Source organism: Rana temporaria, chromosome 7 (genome assembly GCF_905171775.1).
Source record: "Rana temporaria chromosome 7, aRanTem1.1, whole genome shotgun sequence".
NCBI lineage: Eukaryota > Metazoa > Chordata > Amphibia > Anura > Ranidae > Rana > Rana temporaria.
In genome coordinates this window covers 124,479,494-124,506,729 of record NC_053495.1, presented here as the reverse complement: position 1 = coordinate 124,506,729, position 27,236 = coordinate 124,479,494, and the positions used below count along the sequence as shown (strand labels likewise).

At 46.1% G+C, this 27,236-nt stretch overlaps 1 long non-coding RNA gene across 1 annotated transcript; it reads left to right on the top strand.

The window, feature by feature from the left end:
• The first annotated feature begins 5,351 nt into the window (after positions 1-5,351).
• Positions 5,352-6,385, top strand: LOC120944845. The gene is made up of 3 exons (XR_005750503.1): positions 5,352-5,412; positions 5,517-5,631; positions 6,289-6,385. It is a non-coding gene; the product is annotated as an uncharacterized LOC120944845 (long non-coding RNA).
• Positions 6,386-27,236: the final 20,851 nt, after the last annotated feature.

Below are 27,236 nucleotides of genomic sequence, written 5' to 3'. Positions count from 1 at the left end.
TGGATCTTTTCAGCGTACAAGTGGAGTTGTGGCTGGGATGTCACAATCCACCATGAGCAGATGTGTGCACCAGGTTGTCCCCGCAATCCTCAGACGCATGTCCCACCACATCATCAAACCCACCCAGGAGCATCTGCGGGTGAAGGCAATGGCGGATTTCTATCAAATTGCAGGATTCCCACGCACCGTGGGGGCCATTGATTGCACACACGTGGCACTACGGCCCCCCCGTGACACAGAGCACATATACTGAAATCGGAAGCATTGGCATTCCATCAACGTACAGGTGATAGCCGATGCTCAATGCCTCATATGGCATGTGCGTGCCAAACACCCAGGGTCCAGCCACAACAGCTTCATATACCGTGAAAGCCACATCTCCACAGAATTTGAACAGAACGTGTATGGGGACAGCTGGCTGGTTGGTGAGTGACATGGGTGTCAGGCATGACTGTCCGCCCCCATGATGCAGACATCACGAGGGGCACATGCATGACTAACATCCTCCTGTCTTTTCCCTTCCAGGTGACGCGGCATATGCACTTGGACCCCATCTCATGACTCCATTCCGGAATCCCCAAACCACAGAAGAGCAAAGATACAATGATGCACACACATGTACCCGTGGAGTGGTGGAACGCACATTTGGCCTCCTGAAGTCCCGTTTCCGATGCCTGGATAAGTCTGGGGGGACCCTGTTGTATTCCCCAAACTTTGTGTGCCAGATCATTGGTGCATGTTGCATTCTGCACAACTACGCCATGAGAAAGGGCCTGGAGATTGACCTACGTGATGACCTGACCCCCCAACCACACAATCCCCCCCTAACTAACGCAACCCAGTCTACTGAGGGAAGAGCAGTCAGGAGTTGCCTCGTGGAACGTATCTTTGCACGTTAAACACACACATTAATCATGGCACAAGGAGAATGCATGCATGCACACCACTGTGGTCCCTAGCACACACCCCACATCCTCATCAAATTGGATTAGCCCAAGTCAACCGCACGGGACTTGGGAGCAGCAATGCCACGCCAAGGCTCCAATTATGTTACTGTACATTCATACACCATTCACACGGCAGAGGGTGACACCTCTTTGCTGGCAGGAGTGACACCCCCCCCACATTCACACACCAGTCACACTGTAATTTACACTCCTCACCGTGTGTAGGAACTACAATTTAAACAATAAAACTCATACTTTGAGCATAATCAAAAAAATAAATACAGCTCATACATTTTAGCGAGGAAAGGGTATTGGAACCCATGGATGGAGAGTGCTGCACACCCCTGATATGTCTTGAGAAAAGAGAAAATTACCCCTAGGGGCTTTGTGCTGCAGCAAGGAATAGAAACGTACCAAAAAATATATAAAAGTATAAATTTATTTAAATATGTTGTACGGAAAAAGCCCCAAACAGTAGGGACTCAAGATATGAACTTGGTAAAAAACATAAGTCATACATGGCAAATAAAAACACAAGGTAGAACAAGTACAGACATAGCATAACAGTACTGTAAGTATACAAATACTATGGGCGAAAAACACCCCTACGCGTTTCGACCTTTTATAAGTAGCGGTCTTCTTCAGGGAGTATTAGTTAGACGCTGCCATAGGTTCTGTAAGAAAGAAAATACATACAAAGAGAGATACATATAGATAAGTGGGACATAATAGCAGAAGAACACAAAGAGGGCCCGCCACCCACAGCCATATAGGTAGATGGCAGGATGCGGGTAAACCTCCTACAAAAGTGGACTAGTGTAGAAAATCCAGTTCTTTTTCAATTCTTTTCCCACCCTCCTCTTATTCACCTGTTTTCATAATTTCATTCACATGCACACACACCCATAGATCACTCATACACTTATAGTCACACGATTATTATCAGCATTTTTATTATTATTTTAATTTTCATTTGTATTCCTTTTTCACTGCAACATTCCCCATATTTCCTGTTCCCCTTTCATCCTTTTTCTCTTCTCCCTTTGTTTTCCATTTTTTTCTCTTTTTTTTTCTCTCTCTTTTTCTTTTGCTTTCCCACCTCACACTGCTGCTCTACCACATCCCTTTCACATACACTTCCACATTTCTCACTAGACCACACACTGCATTCTTCATTGTTATTCATTCAGTCACTTACACACCTTCTTTGTTTTGTTTTATGTACTTTTATCATACTCATTATTTTTGGTTTGTTTTCACTCTGTGTCCTATTGTTGTTTCCCCTCATTGCCACATCTCCCTTTCTCCCCTGTGCTTCTCCCTCATGCAATTTCCATGCCTACACATCAGGCTTCTTGTTCAGCCTGGCGTGTACTAATATATTTACCATTTTTATTCTCTAGACATGCTTCCCAGTCTTATACATATACGTGTATTTACATTACAGGGTCTTCACCGCAACCTTAGGAGGGGAGCGCTCCCCCGCACCCCAACTTACCCATCCCGGTGTACACGGTGGTGTCGGGCCCCCCTGTGACTCAGCCAGGCGCGCGTGCTCGTCCCCACCTTTTTGGCCTTGATCCGCCTTCCCCGGCCCCGTTGCCCCCCCCCCCTCCCTGTGCTCCTTCCCCACCTCGGTTTGCTCACCTTCCCCCCCCTTTTTGCCTGCCGCCCCCGCTGTCCCCCCCCCCCTCCGGCCCACCTCGGGGCGTGGCTTTGGCACGCTATCTGGTGACCTCTCGTAGGCCCGGGCGGTACCTCTCTTGGTGGTGCACCTGAATTCGGAGTCCTTTTCTACACTGACCCAGGGGAGCTCCTCTCCCCTTTTTCCACCCCTCTGGTACCCCCCGGGGGAGTTTGATGGTGCTGCAGTGGTTCATCTGGTCCGGGTCTACGCCTTCCATTGGACGTCTTGGGTGAGTGGCAGTGGGATTTTCTACACTAGTCCACTTTTGTAGGAGGTTTACCCGCATCCTGCCATCTACCTATATGGCTGTGGGTGGCGGGCCCTCTTTGTGTTCTTCTGCTATTATGTCCCACTTATCTATATGTATCTCTCTTTGTATGTATTTTCTTTCTTACAGAACCTATGGCAGCGTCTAACTAATACTCCCTGAAGAAGACAGCTACTTATAAAAGGTCGAAACGCGTAGGGGTGTTTTTCGCCCATAGTATTTGTATACTTACAGTACTGATATGCTATGTCTGTACTTGTTCTACCTTGTGTTTTTATTTGCCATGTATGACTTATGTTTTTTACCAAGTTCATATCTTGAGTCCCTACTGTTTGGGGCTTTTTCCGTACAACATATTTAAATAAATTTATACTTTTATATATTTTTTGGTACGTTTCTATTCCTTGCTGCAGCACAAAGCCCCTAGGGGTAATTTTCTCTTTTCTCAAGACATATCAGGGGTGTGCAGCACTCTCCATCCATGGGTTCCAATACCCTTTCCTCGCTAAAAATTTTTTGGGTGGCTAAACACCCGTTCCCCAGGGTTCACACCCATGGACTCAGGACATGAGCTTTAGGTCTGTTGTATTTATTTATGCATTTGGTTTTTTGATTCAATTGTTTTTTGACACACCATTGATAATCTGTTCAACATGAGTATCCAAAGACCAACAAACTTGTTACTGGTTCTCCTTCCATTACTTTTAAAAGGGCCATGTCCTTAAAAGACAAGCCAGTGCAGAGCGAATTTAAAGGGGCCACCACAAAGAAACACTGTCCCGCATTTGGAACCCCTCCATGCGGCCAGTACTTGCATTGTCCCCTTATGCGTAAGGAGAAATCCTTCCCATTACCCAACGGTGTGATGTTTTTTCCACACCATTTCGCTAACTGGCAGACCCGCGGAGTTGTCTACCTAATGTCATGTGAATGCAACGCATTCTACGTTGGCAAGACTAAACTAGAATTTTGACGTCGTGCAGCCAGGCACGAATTTAACATGCAAACTGGAAACCGTTACCTGCCCCTTGGCAGGCATGTGGTTTTTAAACACAATTACAAAATGCTTAAAACCACCTTCGCCGCCATTGATCGAGTTCACATACCGATCAGGGGCGGCGATTGGAACAAAGCCCTCCCCCAGTGTGAGCAAAGGGGGATTTTCATATTCCATGCCACGGTGTACCCAGGCCTGAACGAATCCATCTCCTTTGCTCCCTCCACGAAAGGGGTTTACATCCGGGAAAACCAACTTAATCTAGGACGCAGGAGAGTTATGGCCGCCTGGTATGGCGACCTACCTCTCATTCTACATGTTTGCGTCCTGTGTCCTCCCCGGTTTGTTCTTTGAAGGTTTTTTGTTTCCATCAGTATATGGTTAGTTTTTTCCCCTTTTGGATCCCCTTTCCAAGTGTGTATGTTTATTTACAATATGCTCAGCTCTCCAATTTAGTTATGATTTTATTATCATCTCTTTGTTCCGTTCTTATATACATTATTTTGTTTGTTTCAGACTAATATGTCCATTTGGTATATTAATTTCTTACACGATACAAATGTACTTTGCATCTGTTTCTGATGCGGAGCATTTACCCAAATATGATCGCACAGCAATCTGCATTTAACATATACTTTAATAATATTTTTTCAGATTTTTACCACCCCCCATGGACGTCCATTTCTTGGATTCCGGGCCTGGACCGTCACCACATCCGCATCCTTCCATCATCATCTTTCCCCTGGGGGCTCCATGGGTGCACATGGTTCGGTAGCCAGCAGGAGATTTTTCCTTCCCTGGGCCTCACGGCAGGCGGGGACTCTGCACATATCCGGGCTGGCCCCGGTTCTTGTGCTTTTTCTCTGGTGGCCTTCTTCCCGCTGGCCACTGGGGGGAGTTTCTGCGCCTGCCGGCGGCGTCCCAGGTCCCTAGCGGCCAGCACGCGCCCTTGCCGAGCGCGCGGGGTCGCGATGGCGTCATGGCGCCGACGCCTCGCGTGACCGCGCGCGGCTCACACCACCTGCGTGCCTGCGCATTACCGTCCTTGGACGAGGAGGATGGAGTTGGTACACCGGGGACCTAACAGTCCCTTCTGGAACGCCGGGGAGGCCACCACTTGCCGCCTCATGGCGGCCTGGGCGCGCTGTATTGCTGCGTGCGCGGTGGGTGGGTGTGGGTGGGGGGGCGACGGTTTGGCCGTGTGGGGGGGTGGGTGTGGCGTTCCCGTGGATGGGGGGGTTTCCTTGTGAGGTGGGGGGGGGGTGCGTGGTGGGGGGGATCTTCGGCGATGTTTACACCTGCCACAGCGGTGGGTGTGGTTCCCGGGCAGGGTTGGGTCCATCCGGGCCCGCCCCCTACTGCATCATAGGGTGGGGTTGCTACAGGTGTAGAGGGAGTGCACTCCCTCACCTGTTCAAGATATACCTTATATAAGCAGCCAGCCTCATTGGGACAAATTCAGATCCCACGGCGACTGTGTTTGGTGGTTATGACAGATTTTGGCTGCAGGAAGGTAAGTGGGAGCCTTGGCTCCCTTTTCCATTTCCTGCAAACCTGCCATCCACCCCGTTATCCCCATTATTATCTTACTCTTCTACTTCGTTTACTTTTCAACAGACGTCAGCACCTCCTTTAATAGGTGTCTCAACATCCCTCCTTAACAGGAAGGCTACAGCTTCAACCATTTTACCATCTGACCATCTTACCTCTGTGAGCTTTACAGATAGCACAGGTATTTTTTCACCTTTTCATTTGTTTCCATACTAGCCCCTTTCCCTTGCAGTTTCTTTTCCCACCCTCCTCTTATTCACCTCTTTTCATAATTTCATTCACATGCACACACACCCATAGATCACTCATACACTTATAGTCACATGATTATTATCAGCATTTTTATTATTATTTTTATTTTCATTTGTATTCCTTTTTCACTGCAACATTCCCCATATTTCCTGTTCCCCTTTCATCCTTTTTCTCTTCTCCCTTTGTTTTCCATTTTTTTCTCTTTTTTTTTCTCTCTCTTTTTCTTTTGCTTTCCCACCTCACACTGCTGCTCTACCACATCCCTTTTACATACACTTCCACATTTCTCACTAGACCACACACTGCATTCTTTGTTGTTATTCATTCAGTCACTTACACACCTTCTTTGTTTTGTTTTATGTACTTTTATCATACTCATTATTTTTGGTTTGTTTTCACTCTGTGTCCTATTGTTGTTTCCCCTCATTGCCACATCTCCCTTTCTCCCCTGTGCTTCTCCCTCATGCAATTTCCATGCCTACACATCAGGCTTCTTGTTCAGCCTGGCGTGTACTAATATATTTACCATTTTTATTCTCTAGACATGCTTCCCAGTCTTATACATATACATGTATTTACATTACAGGGTCTTCACCGCAACCTTAGGAGGGGAGCGCTCCCCCGCACCCCAACTTACCCATCCCGGTGTACACGGTGGTGTCGGGCCCCCCTGTGACTCAGCCAGGCGCGCGTGCTCGTCCCCACCTTTTTGGTCTTGATCCGCCTTCCCCGGCCCCGTTGCCCCCCCCCTCCCTGTGCTCCTTCCCCACCTCGGTTTGCTCTCCTTCCCCCCCCTTTTTGCCTGCCGCCCCCGCTGTCCCCCCCCCCCTCCGGCCCACCTCGGGGCGCGGCTTTGGCGCGCTATCTGGTGACCTCTCGTAGGCCCGGGCGGTACCTCTCTTGGTGGTGCACCTGAATTCGGAGTCCTTTTCTACACTGACCCAGGGGAGCTCCTCTCCCCTTTTTCCACCCCTCTGGTACCCCCCGGGGGAGTTTGATGGTGCGGCAGTGGTTCATCTGGTCCGGGTCTACGCCTTCCATTGGACGTCTTGGGTGAGTGGCAGTGGGATTTTCTACACTAGTCCACTTTTGTAGGAGGTTTACCCGCATCCTGCCATCTACCTATATGGCTGTGGGTGGCGGGCCCTCTTTGTGTTCTTCTGCTATTATGTCCCACTTATCTATATGTATCTCTCTTTGTATGTATTTTCTTTCTTACAGAACCTATGGCAGCGTCTAACTAATACTCCCTGAAGAAGACCGCTACTTATAAAAGGTCGAAACGCGTAGGGGTGTTTTTCGCCCATAGTATTTGTATACTTACAGTACTGTTATGCTATGTCTGTACTTGTTCTACCTTGTGTTTTTATTTGCCATGTATGACTTATGTTTTTTACCAAGTTCATATCTTGAGTCCCTACTGTTTGGGGCTTTTTCCGTACAACATATTTAAATAAATTTATACTTTTATATATTTTTTGGTACGTTTCTATTCCTTGCTGCAGCACAAAGCCCCTAGGGGTAATTTTCTCTTTTCTCACAGTTCATACATTGAGCATAATCAAAAAAATAAATACAGCTCATACATTGAGCATAATCAAAAAAATAAATGCAGCTCATACATTGAGCATAATCAAAAAAATAAATACAGCTCATACTTTGAGCATAATCCCCAAAAAAAAAAAAATATCGGAGCACAAGTTACCCAAAAATTGAGCATTCATCTGCTCTTCCGTTTGCCCAGGCTGGTGCCACAGGTGCCACAGCTCTGGCTCCTCAGTTGGTGGGAGGGAGCCTGGGGTGGGGGGGAGGGAGGAGTTGCATCATCCCCTGCTTGGTCACTCCTGGCAGGTGGTGCCTGCCTGCCCTCCATAGCGATGGCAAGGCCGGTGAGCATGGAGTTGGTCTGTGCCAGCATCCTAAGCTGGCGGGTTGTATTCTGATGCTGGTGCCGCCGGGTTTGCCTCCCCTCCTCATGCACAGCAGCAGTGTTGGCCTCTACAGCACCTGCCAACCTGCTCACCTCTGCTGTGAGAACTGCTGTGGCGGCCTGCTGCTCCACCATACATGTGACCATCGCCACACTGTTGGAGCTCACTTCCTGCAGGCTCTCTGTATTTTTGCTGCCCAGATCAGCATGCAGGGTGAGGGTCTGCTGCAATGATGCTGCGCATGCAGCCTGGGACTTGGCCGAGGAGGCCAGGCTGTCCGCCACCCGCCGCAAGTCTCCCACCATGCTCCTCCTGCAGCCCTTCTCGGAGTGCTCCGGGTACACCCCTCGTCTTCCGAAGAGCCTTCCTGGGAGAAGGAGAGGCTTGGGCCCGTCCAGATGGGGAAGACTGGGATGGGGTTGCCCTGGATGGGGTTGCCCTGGATGGGGTAGACCTGATGGTCGGGGAGGTGGTGGGGAGTCCAGGGATACTGGAAACCTCCTCTAGGTATATGGAGTCCTCCTGGTGGAGGTCAATGGACTCCTCCACAACAACCTCGAGAGCTGACCTATGGGCACTCCCCTCCACCAACATGCCCAGGATTCCCAGGGGGGCCGACTGGGCCACACGATGTTGCGGGGAGGGTGTGGGTCGTACAACAGCCAAAGACGGCCCAGCTTCATACAGCACATCTGCGGATGACACAAAAAAACACATGTTGGTGGACCCACACACTTGTCACATGTTCCCTTCCACCCCCTCACATGCTACACACCATATAGGAGATAAAACACACTTACCTGTCCCCAAGTTCCGATCAGTGGAGTCATATCCTGGAACGCCCTCCACCTGCTCCTGCGACAGACACCTGGCAATAATCTCATCCTCAGGTGTTAATCGCACTGCACAGGCTGGTCCTCCTCCCGTGTCACTGGCATGCTTTCTAATCAGGACCAATTTGTCCCGGACCCAACGACGCATGTCATTCAGTTTCTTCTGAATATCATCCCAACTCCAGGTCTCATTGCCAATGGCATTAATATCCAGGGCGATCTTTTTGAAAATTTCCCTCCTCTGTGCCTTGGTTGTATTTTTGCGTTGGGCACCATGCAGGGCGGCACTGTACTTGGTCAGTGCCGCCAAAATAACCTCCATCTCCGCTGGGTTAAAGTTATGCTTCCTCTTTTTCTCCTTCTCTACTTGAGGAGCTCAGGGGGGAAAAAAGCAGGATGTCATTTTGCGCCGCACGGGCGCATGTCTGGGCGTATTTATGCGCTCGGCGTAAGCCGGTGTGCCGGCATATCCCAGGAAGTAGGACCGGTGTAGTTGTGAGCATGCGCACAGGGAAGCGATCATACGTCCACGTGACTGCGCATGCTCCGTCTATGATACGCCGGGCGTAATCCACTGCTCAACGTTCAGCCCATCATTTGCATAAGGGAACACCCACTTACACTTGCGCCTTCAAATTTACGGTACGCCGGTGCAACGTTACGCGCAAGTGCTTGGTGAATACTATGCTAACCTCACAAAATTACGCAGGTGTAGCGCATATGAGATGCGCTACGCCGGAATAAGGATGCGCCCATTTACCTGAATCTACCCCACTATGTATTAGTATGTCACAATTGTCAAAAACAAAAACATGCAAGATGCAGCATATCATCTAACAATTAAAAAAATTTAGAAAGAAGGAAAGAAGTAAGGAGGACATCATGGATCGTAATACTCAAGGAGTTATACAATAAACAATTTTAAATCTATGGAAATAAGAGATATCTAACTAGGGTTCCAAAGGAACCACTTCAGCACAATAGTCAGAGTCGTCCCAAGCCTCCCACATTTTGTTAAACCTCAACATTGAGTAATCAAATGACATAGTAATGTGTTCTATCCTATGTATGTTTGCTATAGTAGACAGAAATTGGGAACCTGTGGGAGAGGTTGTCAACCAACAACATGGTATAACTCGCTTTGCTGCTAATAAAATAAAGGCCACCAGCATGTTTTGAGATACCTGGAAAGGGAAGACCCTACAAATAATATATAGGATTTAAAAAGTATAGATACTGTATGTTCAAGAGATTTTGCAAAAGGATTTGGACAAGGCCCAGAAAGGTTTAATCATGTGACAATCCCAAAAAATGTGATAACGGGTACCTAAGTCATTCCTACATCTCCAGCATTTCTGGGAAGCTTCTGGAGTGCAAGCATGTAGAATATCTGGGGTTCTATACCAAAATAGGAGAATCTTAAAAGCAGTCTCTGCACCACACAGCGTGAAACTTTAAAGGCAGATTCACAAATTTTACTCCATTGTTCCAGGGAGGTAGGTTGCTTAAGTATACAAGACCATTTACACATATATAAATGGCTGGACTCAGTCAAGGGAGTGGCCTTGTGAATGAGTCTATATATAGAAGAAATGAAATGAGGTTAGTGCAAACACCTAGCACACAAAAGTTCAAAGCCAGTTGGTTTATCTAAAGATAAGGCAGGAGATTTGGAGGAGAACAAATGTTTATTTTGTAAATATGAGTAAAAAAGAGTTTTTAGAATATGATATTTAGATTAAAGATCTGCAAAGAACAAAATTTAAGTGGCAGAGTTGAAAGACTCCTGCTTGGGTCCAGGGAAGAATATGGCTATGTGACTGACTATCAGGGCTATCCGTGTTAACCACTTTACCCCCTTCCTGACCAGAGCACTTTTTACAATTTGGCACTGCGTCGCTTTAACTGGTAATTGCGCGGTCATGCAATGCTGTACCCAAGCTAAATTTTCGGCCTTTTTTCCCACAAATAGAGCTTTTTTTTGGTGCAATTTAATCACCCCTGTGGTTTTAATTTTTTGCGCTATAAACAAAAAAAGAGCACCAATTAAAAAAAACAATACTTTACTTTTTGCTATAATAAATATCCCCAACAATGTTTTTAAAAAACAAATTTCTTCATCAGTTTAGGCCAATATATATTTGTATACATATTTTTAGTAAAAAAATCACAATAAGCATATATTGATTGGTTTGCGCAAAAGTTATAGCGTCTACAGACTATGGGAAAGATTTATGGCATTTGTATGGCATTTTTATTATAATTTTGTTTTTACTAGTAATGGCGGTTTTTAGTGGTATTGCGACTGATAGATCGGACACTTTTGACACATTTTTGGGACCATTGACATTTATACAGAGATCACTGCTATAAAAATGCACTGATCACTGTGCAAGTGTCACTGGTATGGAAGGAGTTAACACTAGGGGGTGATCAAGGGGTTAAATGTGTGTTCCCTTAGTGTGTTCTAACTGTATGGGGAGTAGGAGAGGAGACATATCGCTGTTGCTACTTACTAGGAACAAACAGAATGTCTCCTCTCCTCTGACAGCACAGGGATTTGTGTGTTTAAACACTCAAATCCCAGTACTTGCGCTTGTGCTAGCCATCACCCTCTGGCGGCTCTTAAAGGAAACCCTGTATGGGTTTCACCCCCTTTGTTACAGGTTTCACACTGGGGAGCCATTCTGCCCCCTTAAATAGACGCGATTCAGTCGGGAACCGGTTTAAGAGCACATTCAAAAGTGGGGGGCATGAAGAGAAGGAGTACTTTTCAGAACAATGTTTCTATATTGACAAGGTGAATAGCATAGGAGTTAAACACAAACTTTTCAGTTGAGGCATACATTTATCAGATGTTAACCATTACATAGAACATGGATGTACAGGACAGGTAATTCCCATTTCAATTTCAGACCTTCTATTTGGGGCACAACGGGATGACAGGAAATAACCACATGCAATTGTGTTGCTAAGTAACATTTGAGCAGATATGGAGCTCCAAGACATCCCCTAGATCAGGGATAGGCAACCTCAGCACTCTAGCTGTGGTGAAACTACAAATACCATCATGCCTCTGCCTCTATGAGTCATGCCTGTGATTGTCAGGGTCTTGCAATGTCTCATGACTGGATGGCCGAGGTTGCCTACCCCTGCCCAAGATCTTAAGGCATGGATTACCAAACCTGCAACTCAATGTGAGGCATTATTCCATGTGAAGTTATGAAAAGTTTGCTGAAGTGATTTTATTTGTGATAGCAGAATCAAAACTGGGAGAGTATCAAACAGATATAGCAGTTTTGGAAGTATAGACATTTTAATGATGTTGATTCTGTGAAAGGGGAAGGGTAGTTCAATGTTTTGACCTGCGGTTTATATCTGTAAATAAGGGAGAGAAGTTGGATTGATAGAGTGGGATAGTAGGGGGTAAATAGACTCTCAAATATTTAAGTGTGTAGGAGGACCAACAATAAAGAAAGTTTTGTTGAAGAGAGGTAAGGAGGGGCGGGGGAATGTTTATGGGGTGGGCCTCTGTTTTTGTAAAATTGAAGCCTGATAGAGAACCAAAGGATACTAAAATATTATGTAAGAAACAAAGAACTGTAAGTAGGTGGGTTTGTGTCAGTAGAATGTCTTTAGCAAAAAGGCAAAGTTTGTATTCCCATTGCCGCAAAGATACTCCTTGAATATCAGGGTAAGAGCGGATGGCAGTAGCAAGGGGCTCCATGCTGAAAATAAAAAGTAATGGGGATAAAGGACACTGCTGTCTGGTACCATTGCTCAAGGGTAGGGATGAGCTTCGAGTTCGAGTTGAACTCATGTTCGACTCGAACACTGCCTGTTCGCCTGTTTGGCGAACAATTTGGGGTGTTCGCGGCAAATTCGAAAAGCCACTGAACACTCTGTAAAAGTCTATGGGAGAAATCTAAAGTGCTAATTTTAAAGGCTAATATGCAAGTTATTGTCCTAAAAAGTGTTTGGGGACCTGGGTCCTGCCCCAGGGGACATGTATCAATGCAAAAAAAAAAGTTTTAAAAATGTTTTATGGGAGCAGTGATTTTAATAATGCTTAAAGTGAAACAATAAAAGTGAAATGGGGGTGTGTATAGTATGCCTGTGAAGTAGCGCCTTTTTTTCCGTGCTTAGAACTGTCCCTGCACAAAGTCCTTCAGGTCTGGTATGAATATTAAGGGGAACCCCGCGTCAAATTTAAGAAAAATGATGTGGGGTTCTCCCCAAATATCCATTCCAGACCCTTCAGGTCTGGTATGGATTTTAAGGAGGTATAGAATGTAATGCTCGTCAGTGGTGTCTCCAGCTTTCATATATAGGGGGCACAGGGACAAAAGTAGGGGGCAACTATAAAATGCAATTATATATATATATATCCTGGGGCCCTTTACTTCTGTTGTGGGGCCCTTTATTATGGATCCCGCAACGAGACCCTTTCACATGTTTTGCAGTGAGCCACCTTCCTACTGTATTGGGGCCCCCCAGGGTAGCAGAAAACAAGAGGTATGTGACCAGCACACCAGGAAAATATAAGGGTCCAAAGCAGTGGGAGAACTACCAGGGTTGCAAAGGTTGCACTTGTGACTTGGCCCTGGTGTTCTGCCACTGTGGGGTTCCCCAGCCTCCTTTCGATGTCCTGCCCCTGCTATTGACAGCACTGGTCTGGTGTCTGTCTCCTTGGCAGCGGCGGCAGTCTATTAGGACCTAGTGCTGGTGACATTATGGGTGCATGCAGGGGAAGGCTTGTACCATTGGTTGTAGAGAGCTGAGCTGAGTAATTCTGCATATCCTGCTGCATAAATTGTTTGTGAGGGGGATGTTTAGCCATACATGAGTCAAAAAGATTGTAGGATTTGATAAGCTCACAAAAATAGGTAGATCTGGATATGAGCGGATTGGTATGGAAATAAGCACGTCTTATATATGTATTTCTTACCACTGTCAGCTTAAACTGTATCGAGACTTATTTTTTCAATCAACCGTTTGTAAACAAACAAAAAAAGAAATAAGCACGTCTATCTTTGGTCGGGGACATGCACATATTAAAATCACCACCTATAATCATAAAGGTTAGTGAAAATGTTTGCATTTTCTCAAAACCTCTGTAAGAAATCCAATTTCCCCGAATTAGGTGCATATATATTGACCAAGGTGAAAGATTTAGTCATGTAAATGCAGTTCAGTAGAATAACCAGCTGTGGGGATCAAGGACAGAGGATTTGATTCGTATTGGACAGGAACGTATAATTAAAATTGCTACACCAGCCTTCCCAGCAGGATCAAAGGCCACATAAGCAGTGGGGAATTGAAGGAATCTTAAATGAGCTGCAAGTTCAAAAATGAGTCTCCTGGATCATGATCACATCAGCTTTAGAAGATTTAAACTCTTTCAAAGCAAGCCATCTCTTACTGTATGAATAGACTTTAAACCTTTTACATACATAGTATGATAAGAAAGAAATGCAATTGTCAATGAATCAGCAAGAAGAAAGAGCAATGCCCATGGTGTACAGGGTAAAAAGGTCAGTAGTAAACCAAAATTTAAAAAAATTGAGGTGAAAAAAGATGCACAAAAAACTAAAAATAACAACATTGGTATGAAACCTGAGGAATCCAAAGGCCAGAACTGAGGACAATGGAAAGGGCATGTTGACCTGCAAGATCTAGCAGGTAGGTCCCGTCGCCTTCTGGAAAGCGTATAACATAAACATGATGGAACAAAAACAAATCAGTAATTGTAGATATCCCATGGAAAATGGATTAAGACCCCTAAGGAAAGATTTGGTACATGTGGTTGATACTCAAGCAATCTATGTAAAGTAGACCAGCAGAAATGTGGAAAAGGAGCCATCAGGTAGGATACCTAGAGGAAGCAGCATGCTGAGGGGTAGAAGCTTTCTGCAATTTTTGCTATGTAGGTGTCCAGATCTTTCCAGGAGTGGAGAGTGGCCGTGTTGTTGGAGGGGGAAGTTGGAGGTCTTCCTCAGGGAGTCCCAGATTACGTAAAAATTACTCACTTTCTTTGAGATCCTGTATAGAGTAGCTGATCATTGTAAGCACCCCTGTCAGTTTGAAACCTTTTTTTTGAAACCCTGTAACTGCTACATCTTCAGAAACAACATATTGAGGTAGCGTGGATGGCAGCTGAGGAAATTGGCCGTATAGTAGGAGAGCTCTGGGAGCACACAGTGACCCACGGCTATTCACAGCAACTGAGAAAGAAGAATTTTGTTCCAGCTGGCATCGCTAACAGCTGGCCATGGCTCTCATTACGGCTCTCATTCCGCCTGCATCTTCAGCCAGCGGCTCTCCTCACAGGGCCTCTGGGACACAGTACTCCCAACCCAGGTGCCATGCCAGCAGCCACTCTACACCTGGAGAAACATTGATTTGCAGCCCAACTAAAGCTAGCAAGAAGCAACATACTCAGGCAAGTGAGTATACACAGCAGCCCTACTGATTAGACAGTGCTAGGGAATTCATTGAGTTTATTGATAATTTTCCAACCTCTGGGCAACCTATTATGGACACAACACTAAGGCCCCATACTCACGACCAAACATGTCTGCTGAAACTGGTCCGCGGGCCAGTTTCAGCATACATGTTCGGTCGTGTGTGGGCGCGAGCGGGCCGAATTCCAGGAAACATTTGCCCGCCGGGCCTTTTCCCAGCAGACAAATATTCCTGGACGTGTTTTAAAACCGTCCGCTGGAATCCTGCCCGCTCGGACATGTACGGTCGTCAGTACAGACCTACCGTACATGTCCAGGCGCCCGCCGTCCCTCGCATGCGTCGAATGACTTTGACGCATGCGTGGAAGCATTTTAAAGGCGGGCCGCCCACGTCGCTGCGTCATTGTCGCGGCGACACCGCGTCATCGACGCGGCGACACCGCAGACACGCCCCGCGTATTGTTTACGCGCGGACTTCTGTACGATGGTGTGTACAACCATCGTACAGAAGCCCTCTGGCAGACATGTATGGTGAAAACGGTCCGACGGACCGCTTTCACCATACATGTTTGTTCGTGTGTACCGGGCCTTAGGCCCCGTACACACAACCAGTTCTGTCCGTTGGGATTTATCCACGGATCAGTTCCAGCAGACAAATCCGGTTGTGTGTACGGCCTAGCGGACATTTTTCGGCAGACATTTGTCCAGCCGACCGTTTTTCAAGCGGATAAAAATTTCTTAGCATGCTAAGAAATCTATCCGCTGGAAACCTGTCCGTTGGACTTATCCGGTCGTCTGTACAGACTCACCGGATAAGTCCAACCGATCCCCATCCCTCGCATGCGTCGAAGTGATTCGACGCATGCGTTGAAGTATTTACCTTCCAGGGTCGCGCACGTCGCCGCGTCATCGTTGCGCCGACGGCGCGGCCACGTCACATCGTATGTTTTCCGCGGGGATTTTGATCTGATGGTGTGTACAGCCCATCAGATCAAAATCCAGAGCAGAAATGTCCTCTGGAAACGGTCCGGCGGACCGTTTTCATCGGATATCCGCTCGTGTGTACAGGGCCTAAAGGATATGTTGGTATCCTCGACGGGTTCCCCCCTATAGAGATATGCTGTCATGTGTGACACAGATCAGAGCAGAAGTGGAAGCGATAGGGGACAAGATCAGTCATGTGGAAAACAAAATAAGGGAGTTTGTCATGGCCCATAATGAGCTGATGCTCAAAATGAGATGGAGGAAGAATCTGAAACAGAAGCTAGTTTGTTTTGAAGGACAGGTCTCAGAGAAACTATTTCAAATTTTCATAGATTTCTGAGACTCTCCCACCTGCTGATCTTAGGCATTTTGTGCAGCAGCTTTTAGCCACTTTGCTACCAGATCGTGAAGTGATTGTGGATAGAGCACAAAGACTACCCAAGCTACTCCATTCCCAGGCCATGTCCCTAGAAATGTGATATACACTATACATACACTTATTTCATGTTAAAAATAACTTGATGCAACTGGCTCAGAAGACATAGAGCATGTGTCTAGCAGAAAAGTGTGGTCTCTTTCCGACTGATACAGAGGTACCTACTGACAAACCTCCTCCTGGACGGGTGTCTCCTATATGGGGAACTGCACATACTGTAAGTGAAATTGTTCAGCATATACTGTAATGCCCTGTACACACGATTGGTTCGTCTGATGAAAACGGACCGATGGACCATTTTCATTGGACGAACCGATTGTGTGTGGGCCCCATCAGTTTTTTTCCCATCGGTGAAAAAAAATAGAACCTGTTTTAAATTTTTCTTATGGTTAAAAAAACGATAGAAAAAAATGATCATCTGTGGGGAAATCCATCGGTCAAAAATCCATGCATGCTCAGAATCAAGTCGACGCATGCTTGGAAGCATTGAACTTCATTTTTCTCAGCACGTCGTTGTGTTTTACGTCACTGCGTTGGACACAATCGGATTTTTTAACAGATAATTTTTTATTTATCAGCATAAACAATAACAGTAAATGGTACATAGTACAGCGGTACACAAATCATGCTACACATAAGTGCAAATAGACAGAAGGTCATTAATCCAAACACAACATTGAAGCTACTAGTCCAAGGAACATAACTTCAGGTAACTGCAGTAGGAGTTATCAGGCACATTAGAAGCAGGTAGTCAACTAAAAAAGGGTGGTGGGGGTCCCTCAGAAGGAGAGGCGAAAAACAGGGTGTGACGGTATCGGTATGATATCCCCGTCAACGTTCCCTTCTTCCCATAACGAAAATCACCCCAATATTCCACGAGGAGGGATATCCCTGGAATCGCCCAGAAAGCCACACATGAGACAAGCTTACTGCTGGAACAACACAGACTTTAATGGTTTTTCTTCTCAGCTTTTTATACAGTCCAAGACATTGAAGCAACAATGAAATCTCCACCCCCCCCCCCAATCACACACTAAGGCCAATTACTAAAACATTCTAGACAGGTCGGCACCGACCGACAATTATTATGTCTAATCACTGCACATTCCTTAAACAACAAACCACCTTCACACACTGAGTTTCCTAAGCAGACGTTTCGTCTGCTTCCAGTTTGACACCTATTAACACCTCTGAGAGTCACTAGGTTGTAGACAGCGTTGTCACACAATTAAAGGCCTTTCAAAAGCTAGCCTTATTTAACATATGAACAGTCTTTACAGAGAGAGATACATCACACATGAAACACCTGTTACCTGTAACCCACAGCATTAAGTTAGCAGGGAGAGCATTAGACTGAAGCATATAGGCAATTGCATCACAATGGCCCCCCTTTTTCTCCCTGCTCTGGCAAACCCGGTTGGACCTTCCCTGGTCCAGTAGGGTTGACGGGTTCAGAGCTTTTAGTCCGAGGTTAACTCCGTTTGGCGTGACTGACCTCCCTTGGCAACTGCTTCAGACTCAGGTATGCCACCGGGTCGTCAGATCACACGCTGGTCAGTCCCCAAGTCTTTGTGCGATCTGCAAAGTCACCAGAAGTCAGTGTGAAGACGGCGAATGGGTCTGTGCGCCGCCATCTAGGTGTCCCGCTATGGGAGGGGCAGGTTATAGCTCTGAAGTGACAGTCACAGGAGATTCATAAAAAGAAAAAGTTATATTTGTTGAAATGCTGTAGCACCGGTGCTCAGAGTTCGGGGGGGGGGAATCAGGGCCCCATAGGGTCAGCCACCCTCTGCTCCCTCCGCAGCCGCCAGTTCTCCTCTTTGAGCTTCTCCAGCTCCCTCTCCAGTTCATGGAGCCTGGGGGGGTCAGCCTGCTGTGACCTCAGGCGGTTGTTCTCCTCCTCCATGCGGCTTATGCACTCCTCCAGCTCTATGTACTCACGGATCAGATCCTGCTTGCTCATGTCCTGCAGGCTCTCCACGTGGTCCTTCATCATCAGGAACTGGGTGGTGGTGTAAGGGGCCACCGGTGGGCCCTTGGCGAACATCTCGGCCCGCATCTGGGGCGCGCGCTGCGATTCCATCTCCTCCAGTCGCTTCTTCTCCTCCCAGGTCTGCTGGTTATATGACTTCCAGGACCTCTTCTTCTTGGAGGGTAGCTGGCGGTGCCTCTTTCTGCCCAGCCCCCTCCAAGGCCCCTCCGGCTCATGGCTGTCGCCCATGACCAGCTGACAATGGTGTTCCCTGTTGTCTGTAATAACAGATTGTACCATGAGGGCTTCGTAAGGGGTGCCCAATGGTTCTTCCTGACCCAGCTCCTGGGGATCCCAAGCCGAGTCTACACAATGGGCTGCTGCTGGTAGGCGGTACCCAGGTTGAGACCAATTTGATCTGGTGTTGTCATTCAGGGGGCAATTCTGCTTGAAGTGACCCAACTGTTTGCACCGGAAGCAGCGTTGTTCGTTGTCCTCCTGGCGTGGATAGCGAGGGCTCGATGTCATCGGTCTGTTAGGCGGTTGGTAGCTAGCGGCTGGTGGGTGTGAGGGCGCCATTGGTCGTGGAGGTTGTACCCGTGGTGTGACCTGGTTTGTCTTGCGAGTATCCGCATATTCATCCGCCAACTTCATGGCCTCTGGTAGAGTCATGGGCCTGCGATCTCTCACCCAATCTTTGACATCCGTCTGGATGTGATTGTAAAATTGCTCCAGGAGCATTAGTTGCAAAATGTCCTCTGCGGTGGTGGCCTGGCTGCTGTTAACCCAGTTAGAGGCCGACAGGGACAACTGGCATGCCCATTCCGCGTAAGAGTCTTTTGTGGTTTTGCGTGAGTCCCTGAACTTCTGTCGGTGGGACTCTGGGGTTACTGCATAACGAGCCAGGAGCGCTTCTTTAACCCTGGCGTAGCTATGGATATCCTGATCTGGCACGGTCCGGAAAGCATCAGAAGCTTTGCCTGACAGTTTGCCTGACAATATTGCAACCCACTCTCTTCTAGCTATTCGGTGCAGGTTACATTGTCTCTCAAAATCTGCCAGGTAGTTATCAATCTCACAGTCCTTTTCATCAAAAGCTTTAAAAGCGCTAAACGGAATCTTCCTTGCGTCTGCTGTGCTGTACTCACTGTTTGGAGAATGTGCGGCTGCTTGTTGGACTGCTGCCAGTTTTAACTGTAGCTCTGCGTCTCTTATTTGTTTATCCTTCTGTAGCTCTGCGTTTACTAACAGGTCCATCACTTTCAGCACCACATCCGGCGTTGGGTTCGGGCCGAACCACGCTAGCTTCTCTCTCATTAGCTTGTTGGCTGGTGATTCCTCTTCCTGAATCCCTGGTGTCTCCATCTCTTGTACTGCTGGCGTTGCTGCAATCACGTTCTCCTGGTCTAGCTCCATTACTTCTGCTATGATGACCCGCTTGGTTTTGTTGCTAGCAATCCTTCCACGAACTTCCAGTAGTTCTTCCAGTGTCTGCTTGGAATCCGGGTGTGAAGGGGAATAGAAGGGAAAATCCCACTGCTACCAACCAATTGTGACGGTATCGGTATGATATCCCCGTCAACGTTCCCTTCTTCCCATAACGAAAATCACCCCAATATTCCACGAGGAGGGATATCCCTGGAATCGCCCAGAAAGCCACACATGAGACAAGCTTACTGCTGGAACAACACAGACTTTAATGGTTTTTCTTCTCAGCTTTTTATACAGTCCAAGACATTGAAGCAACAATGAAATCTCCACCCCCCCCCCAATCACACACTAAGGCCAATTACTAAAACATTCTAGACAGGTCGGCACCGACCGACAATTATCATGTCTAATCACTGCACATTCCTTAAACAACAAACCACCTTCACACACTGAGTTTCCTAAGCAGACGTTTCGTCTGCTTCCAGTTTGACACCTATTAACACCTCTGAGAATCACTAGGTTGTAGACAGCGTTGTCACACAATTAAAGGCCTTTCAAAAGCTAGCCTTATTTAACATATGAACAGTCTTTACAGAGAGAGATAAATCACACATGAAACACCTGTTACCTGTAACCCACAGCATTAAGTTAGCAGGGAGAGCATTAGACTGAAGCATATAGGCAATTGCATCACACAGGGGAAAAGCTACGAGAAGGGAGGGGGGGAGACAGGAAACACTCAGAGAGATAGGGGGGAGGAGGATCAGACATTAGAAATATTACCCCTCAAACAGAGCAACGCACATCATCAGACTCACTATCTCCACCAGCGAGAGACCTAATCGGCAGTTGGTCGCTTCTCAACCCATTTCCCCCAGATTTTATTAAATTTCTTGGGACACTTACGGCTCATATAGGTTAATTTATACAGGGGGAGCACCTGGTCAATTATCAGCCTCCACTGTGAGACCGTCGGGGGTCTGGTAATTTTCATTTGCACAAAATTGTCTTCCGGGCATAAAAGGCTGAATAGAATACAAACAATTGCTTGTGTCTATTGGGCGTGACAGTGTCACATACTCCCAGTAGAAGGACTCTAGGATCATTGGCCACCCGCAGTCCACCAACATCGTTAATCTCAGCCACCACTCCTCTCCAAAAATCCTGTATTATAGGGCAAGTCCAGACTACATGTATAAAGGTCCCTACTTCAGCTCGGCATTTGGGGCATTGATCCGAGCATGATGGGTAGATCCTAGCCAGTCTTTGGGGGGTGTAGTAAGCCTTAGTAAGTGTAGAAACTTAGGGCCTAATCCACAAAAACCCGGCGCAACGTAACTTTTGCCATTTAAGTTACACCGCCGCAAAATCTCTACCTAAGTGGCCGATCCACAAAGCACTTACCTAGAAATTTTGAGCGGTGTAACTTAAATCCGTCCGGTGCAAGGCGTTCCTTAATCTAATGGGGCGAGTCCCATTTAAATTAGGCGCGCTCCCAAGCCGGACGTACTGCGCATGCTCCCGACGCGATTTTCCCGACGTGCTTTGCGCGGTTTTACGTTATGCCGAGTTTTGTGAATCGCGCCGGGTAAAAAAAGTTGCGTCGGGGAAAAAAAAAGATGCGGCGGGAAAAAAATGTTTTAAAAAGAAATTTGACAGCGTCGCGGGAAAGAAGGGTCTACTTTTACATGGTGTACTAACTTTACACTTTGTAAAAGCAGCCCTAATTTTGCGATGGCAAACTAATACTTACGGAGAAAAAACGAAGCGTAAAAGCTTTGTGGATCTCCGTAAGTGCTAATTTGCATACCCGAAGCGGCATTTCGACGAGAAATGCCCCCAGCGGCAGCTGCGGTACTGCATCCTAAGATCCGACAGTGTAAGTCCCTTACACATGTCCGATCTTCTGCCTATCTGTGAAACTGATTCTGTGGATCAGTTCTATAGATAGAAACAGGGATACGACGGCGTATCAGTAGATACGCCGGCGTATCCCTTTTGAGGATCAGGCCCTTAAGCTGTATATACCTGTCTCTGGCAGAAATCATTAACGGAAGGTATTGTTGAATCCCCTCGTCCCAGTCATCCGACTCCAGGTTCGGAATGTCGCTCTGCCAGCTATGGAAGAGCTGTGTGGTCTGGTTAGTATCTGAGGAGGATATTGTAAGATACAGGAACGAGAGAATTCTATCCACATATTGGAATGACAAGTATGACTCAACGCTGTGGGATGCAACTGTCAGGGCTTCGGGAAATTGTGCTTGGATAGCATGGCGCAGCTGCAGAAATCTGAAAAACATCCAATAGGGTAACTTAAATTTGGTTTTAAGTGTGTCATATTGTAGAAGGGTACCAGTCGGCATCACATGCTGAATCTTAGTGATTCCAAATCTGGCCCATACACTAGGATCAGGGACCTTCTGTAGGTGTGGAAATCGTGGATTTCCCCATAGTGGAGCATGGGGGGATACCACCTGAGCGGGACACATAGATCTAGACATCTGATCCCAGACCCTAACTGTGGTTTTCATGGACGTGGTCATATCGGCATGTGCTTTCAGCCCTCTGTAGACAAGGTTACTCAGCATGGTAAAAGATCCCAAAATAGCCGCCTCTAGGGTGATCGCAGGGTTTGACTTAGTCTGTGCAAACCACCATCGTACGGTCACCAAGACCGCCGCCCAGTAGTATTGACGAAAACAGGGTAAGGAAGGTCCCCCCCTCATCAACAGCAGCTGTAACTTGGATTTGGCTATTCTAGGGGAGCCGCCCGCCCAAATAAAGTTGCTAACCACTCGATCCACTTTAACAAAAAAGGCATTGGGAATAGGAAGCGGTGTGTTCTGGAATACATAAATGAATTTAGGGAGAAAGGTAATTTGTATGAGGTTAACTCTACCTACTAGGGAAAGGGGCAGTGTTTTCCAATGCTGACATTTAAGTGTCAGGTGTTGTAGGATCAGATTTACATTGTCCACTAGATAGGAGGAGGGATTGGCCTGTATTTCTATACCCAGGTACCGAAACTTAGGAACCCATGACAGCTGGGACCCAGTACGAGCAGGGGGCCAGGGAGAAGGGGATAGAGCGAAAAGAAGGGACTTCGACCAGTTGACATTGATGCCTGAGAACACCCCAAAGCGGTCTATCAGCGTTAGAGCCGCGTCAAGGGACTCCAGGGCATCAGGCACGATCGGATTTTTAACTGATGGTGTGTAGGCAAGACTGATAAAAGTCAGCTTCATCGGATATCTGATGAAAAAATCCATTGGTTAGTTTTTCTCAGAGGAACCGATCGTGTGTACAGGGCATATCTCTCCAACATGCCTTTACTTACCTATGGCTGGAAGTACGAGGGGTCTTCAAAAAGTTTCCTCTTTTTAAATATTTATTAGAGTTAAAAAAATTGCAGAAACTTTTTGAAGAACCCTTGTATATTCCCTTCTATTTGTACGTGTGCATCCCAAGGGTGTTTAACACCTGATTGCTATCTGCAGTTTTTACTGCTTCTGTGGAACTTATGTTCCTTTTTTCATAGTTTTGTACTGTTTGTATTTGACAGTTCTATTCTTTTTCTGATCCACCGCTCACTGTGTTTTTCGCCACCTCCCGAGAATGTTCTCTAGAGGATGACCGAATGTTCGACAGAATGTGCCTTCTTAACGTCTGGAAAACTTCTCACTGGCTCTATTTCAACTCAGGTACTGTGTGTAGCTCTTGTTTTTATTTGGCACATTATGGAGAATACCTAGCATTTTGGATCACTCCCTATGGTTCTTAACCACTTGCCGCCCGCCATATAGCCAAATTACGGCGGCAAAGTGGTTCTGTTAACCTGACCAGACGTCATATGGTGTGATCAGGAATCAGGATAACAACCCGCTGCGCGCATTGCAGGGTTCTTTTTGTGGCGTGTCAGTCTGACACACCGTAATCCTGATCTAAGTAAAGAGTCTCTGTCAAAGACTCTTTACCACGTGATCAGCAGTGTCCAATCACGGCTGATCCAGATGTAAACAGGAAGGGCCGTTGATCAGCTTTTCATCACACGCTTCTGACAGATGCGAGTAAAGGAGAGCTGATCAGCTGCTGGGAAACAAGGAGGAGTCCGCGCTGATTGTTTATTAGTGCAGCCCCCTCAGATGCCCGCCCAGGACCACCAGGATCCCGCTAGGACCACCAGGGATGGCCACCCCACTGGACCACCAAGTATGCCACCCTAGACCACCAGGGAAATGAGAATCAGTGCCCAGATAGCTGCCAATCAGTGCCCATGAAAAATGCCTGCAAGTGCCACCAGCAATGCCTATCAGTGAAATCTATCAGTGCCAGCCATCAGTGCCCATCAGTGCCACTTATCAGTGCCCAGCAGTGCCGTCTATCAGTGCCACCCATAAGTACACATCAGTGCAGCCTTTCAGTGCCCATCAGTGTCGCCTATCAGTGCCCATCAGTGCCCACCAGTGCCACCTATTAGTGCCCATCAGTGCTGCCTATCAATGCCCATCAGTGTCGCATATCAGTGCCACCTATCAGTGCCAGTGATCAGTGCCGTCTATCAGTGCTCATCGTCAGTGTCACCTCATCAGTGCCATCTCATTGGTGGTACATCATCGGTGCCGCCTTATCAGTGTCTATCAGTGCAGATTATCAGTGCCCATCAGTGAAGGAGAAAACATACTTATTTACAACATTTTATAACAAAAACATGGAAAAACATAAAAAAAAAAGTCTTTGGTCTTTTTTATTTGTTTAGCGAAAAAAAATAAAAACCCGCAGAGGTGATCAAATACCACCAAAAGAAAGCTCTATTTGTGGGAACAAAATTATAAAAATTTAGTTTGGGTACAGTGTAGCATGACCGCACAATTGTCATTTAAACAGCGATAGCGCTGAAAGCTGAAAATTGGCCTGGGCAGGAAGGTGCGAAAGTGCCCTTTATTAAATTGGTTAAACTGCTTTCACTTAAAGCGGAGTTCCGGCCACAATTTCACTTTTTAAATATAAATACCCCTGTAATACACAAGCTTAATGTATTCTAGTAAAGTTAGTCTGTAAACTAAGGTCCGTTTTGTTAGGTTGTTACAGCATTTAGACACTTTATAAAATAGAAATTGACTGGGGCCATCTTAAGTGTGGGCATCATGAAGCCAGACTGTATGACTTCCTGGATTTCAGCCTTGCAGATCTTGCACATGCTCAGTGCTGCACAAGCAGTGTCAGATCAGGTTTCAGCACCTGTGCTGTCCAAGTTACATGATTATTTGAGACTGGGGAGTGCACAGACTCCTGGAAAGTTACACCCACTACATTCCCAGGAGTCTGTGCGGTGTAGGTTAGGAAGCATTAAGCACCTAGGTGCAGGAAGTGGGAAGATTAACTATTCTGCCTAGCAACAACACTTTGAAGGCATCTAAAAAAAAAAAAAAATTTGTAAAGGACTAATGACATTTTTTTAAAACTACTGATGTAATGTTATATTTATGGGTGGAACTCCACTTTAATGCCCATGGGCCCAATAGTCCCTCTAAAACAAGAGCCACGTGCTAATTGTAGGCATTATGTGCAGCAGCTTAAAGTCACTTTGCTACCAGATACCCCAGATCGTGGCTCCATCTCAGCTCAGGTACTGTGTGTAGCTCTTGCTTTTATTTGGTGCATTATGGGACATCCCTTATCCTAGTGTTTGGGATCACTCCCCATGGTTCTTAAACTGCTTTTACTTAATGCCCATGGGCTCAATAGTCCCTTTAAGAGAAGAGCCACCTGCTGATCTTTGGCATTATGTACAGCAGCTTATAGCCACTTTGCTACCAGTTACCCTAGATTATGGCTCCATCTCAGCTCGGGTACAGTGTGTAGCTCTTACTTTTATTTGGTGCATTATGGAACATCCATATACCTAGCATTTTGGATCACTCCTCATGGTTCTTAAACTGCTTTCACATAATGTCCATGGGCTCAATAGTACCTTTAAGAGAAGAGCCACGTGGCAGGAAGCTGAACGACATCAATGGGATGTCATTTGCATCCAGGAGACACATTTCCATGCACACAAACTGCCAAAATGCTCTTACAAATGATACCCTCACATCTTTATGACCAACTCAGAATGAAAAAAAAAAGATGTCATGATTGCAATTAAATGCTCTGTGTGTCATTTTCTTCTCAGGATACTGTGATAGATACTTAAGGAAGATATAAAATCTTAGTCTGCGAGTTGAACACCACCACCTACACCCTGGCTAGCTTATATGCTCCTTAATCCGGAAAGTCCAAAAAGGCCATTTACTTCTTTGTGGGGATTTTAACTTAGGGGTGGATTGTAGTTATCGTGGATCTTGTCAAGGTTCAGGTCTTCAGTCAGTCCTACATAACACTGATCTCTTTGACAATTGGGTATGTAGTCATTGAATGGAAAAAGAACAAACATATTACTCTGCATCACATTAATCATACTCCCACATAGACTTGATTTTTTCTAATTTACAGCTACATCAGAAAGTGTCTTCTGTGGATATTTAGCCAATTACCTGGTCTGTTTTGATCCCTATTGAGGAGAAATTCATATTTGTGGCGCAATAATGTATCTCTCCTCACTAGAGGCCCTCAGAAATAGCTGAATCTCAAAGATTTTCTCAGTATATTTCACGCTGGATGCTGAAAAAGCATTTGATAGCATGCACTGGGGATACCTGCGCACTACCCTTCACAAATTTGCCTGTGTCTTGCAGTTTATTCCTTCTACACAAATGCATCTACTTGTGTGTATACTTCCAATACAATCTCAGATCATTTTGACATCACCAATGATACAAGCCAAGGGTACCCTCTTTCTCTCTTGATATGCTTGTTATTAATGGAACCTTTAGCGGAAGAACTTTGGCAGCACCCTTATGCCGCGTACACACCATCGCTTTCTGCGATGGAAAAAAACGACATTTTGAAAAACGTCAATTTAATTGACTGTGTGTGGGCAAAAACGTCGTTTTATGTCTTCTAAAAAACGACAGAAAAAAATTGAAGCATGCTTCAATTTTATGTGTCGTTTTTGGCCGACGTCGTTTTCTGTGTTCTAAACATTGACCGTGTGTACGTAAAAACGTCGATTTAAGCCCGCGCATGCTCAGAAGCAAGTTAGGAGACGGCAGCACTCATTCATGTAAAACAACTGTTCAGAATGGAATCAGCACATTCGTTAAGGTGTTTTTCAGCTTATAGACAAGAAAAGAAAGCGCTTCTTTAACCCCTGCATTTAACTGCTACCCAGAAATGGAGGTTTGTTGCGGCTGATCTTGTTACATAGTTATGACAAGCTTTTAATTAGTTTCTTTCTTGTTTGACAATGTTTATGTTTGGGTTCTGTTATTTAGTTGTATCTTCCATCTTAAACATTTTAAATATATATATTGGTCCACCTTTTTTTTTTTTTTTTATATTTTTGTCACCAATTTTATTTGTAATCTCTATTTTGTGTTTATTT